Here is a 9,167-nt window from a genome sequence, read left to right on the forward strand (position 1 = left end):
GTACAGAAGATATGACAGGTTGGCGCGATAAGCCTTGAAGGCATTTTCCATAGATTAGCTTCTAGCTACGTATACACCATCTCTTCCTCTACCCACATGCTTCTGGTGGAGAGGCCTGGCAACATGTTCACTCCCTAGTAATTCCTCTGGCCTTTCCTGCATGCCATGCTGCCTGACCATTCTGCAAAGCAGATGTGGGACTTTTGTACAAGGTCTGACTCTCCCCTGAAGGAAGATATAACCTAGAAATGTCAGAGTGGAGAGAGGCACTGGGTTTCTCTGATCTGGGGTAGATGTCTTCTTCCAGATGCTCAGTGTGGAGGACAGTGTTGCACTCTGCTGGGACCCTGTCAAGGGCCTTTGCCAGTGAGGAGATTACAATTTAAGCTTGGGCAGCTTGGTTGTAAATCTCTCCCTAGACTGTCTCCAGACACCTGCTCTCTGGATTCTTATTTGTTCCTTATTTGTAGTCTGTAGTTTGATGTCACTTGTCCAAGAAGACCCTTCCTGAATCTCTAAGAACAAATTAGGTACTCTTCCTTTGCCCCCTCCTCCCCAGTAGTACCCTTGGCTGCCCTCTTTGTACTTCATGCTACTCTGCCTGGCTGTGTCTGTCTACTGGCCTCACTTACCTCATGGGCTAGAAATGCCAGGAGGGACAAGGACTGAATGTCCTTCACCAGGGTGTCTCCTGGCCTTGTATCTTGCCTTGGGCAGCTCAAGCAGCAATAACATCCTGTTCCAAACAAAGTGGTTTAGATAAACACATATGTCTCACTCTTTTGAGGCTGGAAATGTAAGATCAGAGTGTGAGTACAGGTGACTTGCAGCGAGGGCTTTCTTTTTGACTAGGTGATGACCATTATGCCATTTTGCGTCACATGGTATGTGTGTGGGGGAGGGTTGTCTGTGTTTGTGTTTCTGTGTGTGTGTGTGTGTCTTTCTGTGTGCATGTGTTTCTGTGTGCATGTGTGTGCATATATAAGTGTGTCTTTGTTCATATGTATATATGTGCATATGTACATGTGTGCATATGTGTCTGTATCTATGTATCTATGTTCATGTGTGCATGTGTTGAGAGAGAGAATGATGGTGAACACTCATTGTCTTGTGTGTTTTATAAGGACCAAACCTCACCCTAAGGCCACACCCTCATCTAAACCCAATTCTCTCCTGCTATAGTTTGTTACTACTAGAATTCACGATGACTATCTTATGAAAGGACTGATGCTGGCTTCAACAGAGTGATTTAGTTCCCACAAAAGCTGGTTATTTTAAAAGCCCACATCCAGCTTAGCCTTCTCCTTCTGCAGCATGGATGATCCATGCAGGGTACTCTCACTGGGCTTCAGCACCTACTGTTCGGACTTTCCACCCACTGGACTCATGAACCAAGAATGCTCTTTTCTTTATACATTACCCAACATTGTATATTCTATTAGAGCAACACAAAATGGACCGAGGATAAATCTCCCCCTTCAAATACCTAACATTTGGAATTTGGGCTTCCACATGAATTTAGGGATGGTGCAATGCAGTCTAAGGTACACGGTATCTGAGATTCACCCTATTTGTTAACTGTACATTGGATAAGAATGAGCAAGTGTTATGATTGTACCTAGAGGTTAGCCATGCACCGACATTCTTTTGTATTCAGGACTCCTTAACAAATACTTTGCACTGATTACTTATTTAATTCAAACTTGACTTCCATCTTTGGAGTTCATTCTTCCCAAATCTCTTTGTGTTTTTGCAATTACCCCCTGCCTTCTGGTACCACTGTGTTTTGAAGGCAGGCAGGGGCAATGGAATAACTTCTACAAGGCTTCCTTTCTAACCATGACCCCTTGCTATTCTATGCTTTATAGTACTCGAAGTATTTTCTTGTATGTGTCTTTTGATCTTTCCCATAAAAGCTGGTATGCGGTGTGATAACAGTTATTTTGTACAGTATCATAATAGTGGGAGATACAGGAGTCAGAGGAGAAGAAAGGGGAGAAAGGAAAGAAAAGAAAAGAGAAAAAATCACCAAGGAATAGAAATGATTTAGCCAATGTCATAAAGAGAACTGATTAAACTATGTGAATGTTTCAAATCCTACCTGAGGATTTTCCATGCTAACCTGTCCCTTTAAGACAAGACAATGGAGTGCTACAACGACCCCTTGACAATCTAGTCATTGTCACCTTGAGTGGATTTGGAATCACCTAGGTAGGAGACACATCTCTGGGCTTGTCTGTGAGGCTGTTCCCAGAGAGATCTCACTAAGTCACCCTGAATGTGATTGGCACTATCCCAAACTGAATGAAAGGGAAAAAAATAAGGCAAGCTGAATACTGACATTGACCTTGCTTCCTGGTGGGATCATCCCTCTACAGCTTCTGCTACCATCCAGAGGTTCATTCTTACCCATACACCTTCCCTGCCATGAGGAACTGACTGCACCTGCAAGCTGAGTCACAATAACACTTAAGCCGCTTTCGTTAGATATTTTGTTACAGGAGTGAGGAAAGCAACTAATGCAGACATCATTCATTTTCAGAATGTCAAGACAGAGGCTTAGAAACTGAAATGGCCTGTGACACTTTTTGAGAGGAGGTAGGATTAGTTGAGCCTTAAGGTTTAGACAGGATTTAAATTTAGACAGGACACATTCTGGAGACAACAGGGAGAATTAAATCCTCGACGGATGCTGGAATGAACAGTTAGTAAACATTGTCTGCACCCAACAACTTGCCTTTCCACATAGAGGGACTCACAAACATGTCAAATTATCAAACTACTCCCAAGCAAAACATGTACTTCCAAGTGAACAGATGTTTAAACTGTGTTCATCTTGCCTTTGCCCCCAAATGGCAAGTCCATGGTACAACACATTCTAGTTGTTTTGTGGTGCATTCATAAATGTGTGAAGAGCAGATTGCTTGCTCCATGGCCGGGCCTATCCACATTCACAAAGGAAGATGGAGGAACACAGCCTGTAGGAACAGAACATCCCACTGGAGCTTAGAATTACCTTGATGTCCAGCAGCATTTCCACCCCTTTGGGAAATCCTTCTACAAAGCTGCCTCCCTGGTTTCCTAGTACAAGGTTTAATACATTGGAACACTCAGCTGAAACTTAGTGCCAGGCCTCATAATGGAATGATTACATGTGTTTTGTGTGTCAGAGACCTGACAGAAAGATTATACAGCACAGTGAAGCAATCTTTGGGGTTTTGGCAGGGGAAGAAGGAGATAAATATGTGTCCAGGGGAGGAAAAAAAATGGCAGCTCATGGAATGTCACTCAGTCATTCAGCAAAAACGTATTAAGTTTAGGTCAACAAACATTTATCAAGGGCCTCCTATGTGACAGGCATTGTGCTCCGCACAGTGAGTCCTGAGCCACATGAGGCACATCATTTATTCTTGATGCTTATGGGGAAGCTCACTGGAAAAGACGGGCATGTAAGGGATGCTTTCAATATCATTTGGCAAGTGCAACAATGAGGTTTGTGGCAGGGGACCATGGTGATACAGAAGAAGGACACTTGGCTTGGCCTGGTGTCTCAGAGGAGGCTTAAGAAGGATGATGTAGAAGAACATATAGGGTAAACAGAGAGATGCGAACCCCAAGGTGGGAAAACAATCTGAACGAAGTAAAGAAGTAGAAAATGTCCTGGTTTGAGTGAGCTTGGGGATAGGGAAGGGAAGAGGAGGGCATGCAGCTTGATGCAGCTTGATCCTAGCTTTGATGCAGCTTGGATTACTTGAGTGGAAAAGGACACTGGTACATTCTGAGAGGCAGTCAAAGAACCCATATAGATGGCTCCACAAAGGACCCTATCACATGGTCAAATGACGGAATTCAGGATGCCCTCAAAGGGACTGTGATATAAAAATCTTCCCATGAAGACAGTAAGACCAATCAAGAGGTGACAAGTGCCACCAACACAGCATGGGTTGGTGGTGAGAGGAGTGGAAGCCAGCCTGTGACAAAGTCAAGGGAAACCTGAGTCGATGAGGGAATGGCGTGAGAAACCAGGAAAGACACGGAACATTGCGTCAGGCCAAGAGAACTCCTTATCTGTGGATCAATGAGAGTGTCAACTCTAGTCACTTTCAGATTGCACAGGAACTAAGGCCACATTATAAAAATTATTTTAAAAACATTATGAAAATGTTCAAAATGAACACTAGGGTCTCCTTACACTAAGTATTCTATATTGGAGACGTCGTTCCCTCAAAGGTTCATTTGGGACAGGAACACAAACACAGTAGTCATACACTCCCTGCAAAATTACAAGAAAGGTGTGACATGTGATGTTCATTCAAGCTTAGCACCAAGCCACAGCCAACGAGCTCTCTTTGGAAAAAGAAAAAAAAAAGGTAAGAAGAGAAAAAAAGTGTGGCTCTGAGTCAAAGAGAAATGATAGAAATCTACAGCAAGAAACCTAGGCACTTGCACGATAGTGTTGCCTGTAACACATTCACAGCAGCCAAGAGTGGAACCCGCCTAGGTGTCCAACAACAGAGAATGAATGGGGAAAGAAAACATGGCTTTTACACACTATGGAAAATCGCCCAGCCGTAAAGAAGAATGAAATCATGCCATTTACAGGAAAATGGATGCAACTGGAGAGAATTACATGAAGTAAATTGCATGAAGTGAATTACATGAAGTCTCAGTAAGACAAATATTGTATGTGATCTCTTCTATGTGGTTCCTAGGTTCATGTACATATATCAAAGCCTATATTTGTACACATATATGTCAGGTACATAATCACACTTATAGTAGAAATGAAACTGTCTGGGGGAACAAAGAGGACAAAGGGAGTAGGGAGAGAATGGGAAGGTAGAGGAGCATGGGGGGCGGGATGTGCTCAATGTATCTGGAAAAGTCCTCATGAAACCCAGTGCACAGGTACCGTGGATATATTCAGTGAAAACTAAAATTCTAAAAAGAAAAGCAAACAATACAATTGCACATATTATGAAAAATGCCACAGTGACACCCACTACCCTGTGTGCTCATTTAAAAGTCAATTTGATGTAGGTAACAAGGAGTCTGAGAGGCCTTCCCCCATAGCCTATTGATGGAGAGCAATACACCTAGAGTGACCTTACCATTGCTCATCAAAAAACGGTACAGCTTTGTCTGGGACAAATGCGAAACTCAACGAGACTCCAGGAAAGCAAGGGTGAATGAGGACAGTCACAACAAACTGGGTCATTCAGTCCCTGGGCCAATCAGGATCTTGCCAGGGACACAAGCCCCAGTGGGCATCTCAATAGAGAAGAATGGATATACAAGGTGGCTTATGTGGATGACACAGTCGTAGCACCACGTGAAGCGGGGTGGGGCACCCACATTGGAGTGAAGAAAGAAGGCATGGGTTGTCTCTAGCTCATCAGAACCTAGATGCTCCGAAGGTGGACTCTGCAGAAAGAGTTAGATCGAGCCTTGTGTGAGAGGATGCTTTCAGTACTCAGAGTAAGACATCGATGGTGTAGGGAGTCAGCTTATCTGGGACAAGGCAACGTCCACTTAGTGACAGTGACATAATGGGGCAAGAGGAAGAAGTTGCAGACTGGAGCTTGTTGGTCAAGGCCCCTTGCTAAGCCAATATATAGGAGCAAACTGCCTTCTAGTCTTCTCCCTATTGTCCCCTACCACACAAGTCTAACAGTTTCCAGGCCTCCAGTCATCAGAGGGCAGAGCTGAGCAGCCTTGGTATTTAAAAAAAATAAATAAATCTATTCTATGGCATCCGGCTTGGAAATTGTCCTGAATTTAAGGAGGAACTCTCCCTTGCCCTCCTCCCACCAGACTGCTTGCTTAAAGAGGTGAAGAAATTGGCATCAGAAGAAGCAGCTAATCTCTTTACTCCAGAAGTTACAAATGCTGGCTCATCCATCACCACGAAACCATAGAACGTGCACACTTGCCATTTTCAAGATGGGAATGTTGACATGTCAGGTGGTTAAGCAGCTTGTCCAAGACCAAGCAGCAGAAAACAGACAAGGTCAGGACTAGAAACTGTCCTATGCTGCCTTGAAGCCCAGTTTACAGGGAGAAATTTGCTTCATCACATACGGAGGCTCTGAATGGAGTTCCTAGGGCTGGGCTAATCATGGAGGCCCACGGCCAATGACCTCTGCTCACTGTGGCCTCTTGAACTGAACACTTCCGTCGAGGAGAATGTCCATCCTTTGATTCTGTGCAGCCAGGTTCAACACCTAATGATTTATTCCTGCTGGAAATGGCTCTGTTCCCTCGGGAAGAAACCAGGACTTCGTCTGAATGAGCTTGACACCTCCTGAAGGAAACATCATGCTACAACCACCCACAGCTCTGTTGTGTTGTGTGAAGGGTGTGTTTGTGTCTGTTTGTTCTTCTGTGACTTTTGGTGTCTTATAAAGTCAACCTTTCTCAACAGGATGACAGTCTTGAATAACAGGCCGTTCAGCCATTTGGCCCAAAATTGCAAAGGCAGGGCTTACATTTTGGCTGAATCAAGTCTCGGGGTTTAGCTGAAGATGGAAGCAAATTGTGCTTGTGTGTTTTCTGGAAATGCTGACACTGAGATAGGACCTTATTGAGGAATTCATCAAGGCCCAAGGGAGCTGAGAAGATAAATGCTACCAGGCGGCTGCAAGTTGAGCAAAATTCAAAAACAATACCACGTCAACTTGAGATCATAGAAGGCTGTGGTGAGTGTGACAGAACACAAGGGCAGCGGCTTGGTCTCCAGACAAATGAGGATGTGGGTAATGGGCGATGGCACTACAAATGCTTTGAACGAAGAAGCCTAAGGGGAAGAAGTTGGCTCTCTTTGGCCTGCATCCCCAACTCATCACCAAGGAAGAAGCAAACACGGCCCTAGGTTTTGGCAGTGTGCCCTCCCCGAACCCTTGTTCCAGACTTCACAAGGTCTCCCAAGAAGCCTGAGAGGGCCAGGTATGGGTTTCTTCTGTCATTGTCAGTGTTCTTGAACAGACAGCTCTGGGGCCCTTTTTAGAAAGTGACTTGGCTGGAGCCACACTCTTGCCAGCATGGCAGCTGTTACCACTTATACCAGGAACATCTGGCCTGAAGATTGCAGTAAAAGTGACACTTGTCTACAGAAGAAAAATGTCGAAGTATACATTTTGGACATGAAGAAATAAGTAATGACATTTAATGTTTTCATAAAGCTGCTACAGTGAACAGCCATCATCCAACCCCCAGGCCCCAGCAAAGGAGCATCTGTACATCCCTGTGTGCCTACGGGGTGGTGAAGGGCCCCTCGCTGGAAGCGTCCATCGTTGCAGGATGTGGGCCTTGTCTTCTACAAACAGAGTAAACAGAGAACCATAGATGAGCCCCACCCCCTTCGAGATCTAAATCACACATCTGGAGAGGGTGTAGTGAATTCAAAGACACCCCACTCGTTGCTGAGAAAGTTGGTTCCGCGTTGCAGCCTTGTTGCTGGGTAAGTCATATTTTGGGCACCAAAATTCTTATCTTTGAAAAGGGAATGTTGAAGATGCTAAGTGTAAGGCTCCTCCCACATTTTATATACAGGGTGTTTTAATGGCGGGAATTCCACAGTTTCTATGGCTGAACATGATTTTTTCCAGATACTCCTCTTGAAAATGCACAACCCCTCCAGATGTGGTGATGGTTACCACCGCCCCAAAACTGCAAATAAGGAAGAGAGAGGGCCAGAGAGTATCAGCTGAATACACTGGGCTCTCAGATAAAGAGATATACCCAAGGAAGAAAAGACAATACTTTCTGGACTCCACCCAACCGCAATGTCCTAAGATGCTTTTCATAGCTGGGTTCCTAGTACTTAGTGTCAACCTAGGCATCTTCTGCGTTTGATTGTGAAAAAAAAAATGAGGTGGAAGAGATGGAATATTCTTGCTGTAATTGACTTCCTTTTTGCTGGTGGAGCATCAACTGGCAACGATATAACAAACACACAGAATTTAACAGAGATCTAGAGATCCAAGACATAGCATACTTCCAAACCTTCTGATATCCAGGGGATCAGTTATTTGTAAAAATTAGCAATGCCTTTTGAATTTAAAAATGGTACTGTGCTAAGATTATACGGCAAAGATAACCTTAACAACAAATGTCATCACTGTCTTGTATGTGGCCTCCACCAAATATCTATGAGCCCGTATTTCTCCTGTTTGGGGGTGGGAGTGTAGGATAGGTCCCATTGCTAACCAGTTACCATCAGGCTTCTAGTCTTTCTCTGTGACTTTTTACTCACGCAGCCTGACTTTCAGGTGCCAGGGATGGGCGAAGCCACTTGTGAGAGAGTCAGTCGGGTTGATGGCCAACCAGCATTGACCTCCTGTCAGGCCAAAGCAGATGTGCCCTTAGCTTTAGGAATCGTAGTTCTATAAGCACCTTCATGTTGTGGTTTTTCTAAGCTTTAGTATTTTGCTTGATTTCTCTTTCTTCTCTTCTAGAAATAGACATAAAAGCAGGGCTAATGGCTGGGGCTGGGTTTCAGACTGGTGGGTACCACAAATATCCATGTGCCTACCTATGGGTAGAGCAGTTTTCTCAGGTCTGAGACAGGGCCTATGCTTATGCATTGCTATAATGCTGCCAGGTAACGCCGATGTTACAAACAGACTGCTAAGAATCCAGAGTGCTGCCGTTAGGAGCTTGGCTTTGGCATCAGACATATCTGGTTTGAGCCCTAACTTATGCAGGCTTCAGTTATGCGACCTCAGGACAAGGTGTATACCATCTCTACTCTGGACTCTCCTCAGATCTAAATGGAGAAAAACCACCCTGCTGGACTCCTTAGTCTCCTTTGCTAAGAGAATTCACCCAGCTCATGTAGGTCTGCAGTGCCTGCCCAGCTCCAGAGTGGAGAAGACCCATGAAAGCACTATGTCTGGTTACTGCTCTCTGATACCTCATTCCACTTCTAGAACCCTGCTTAGTAGTCAGGACCCAGCCACCATCACAGCCATAACAAGGGCCCTGGTTCTTGCGTCTTTATCAATAAGAAGGGGTCACAGAAGGGTGACCTCTGTTGCAGGCAATACACACCACACACACACACACACACACACACACACACACACACACACACACGAAACTTGTTTGCTCCTGTGACCTTGGCTCTTTGATTTCAGTGGTGTTACATTGGAGTTCCTGGACAGCTC

Source organism: Peromyscus leucopus, chromosome 22, assembly GCF_004664715.2.
Source record: "Peromyscus leucopus breed LL Stock chromosome 22, UCI_PerLeu_2.1, whole genome shotgun sequence".
NCBI lineage: Eukaryota > Metazoa > Chordata > Mammalia > Rodentia > Cricetidae > Peromyscus > Peromyscus leucopus.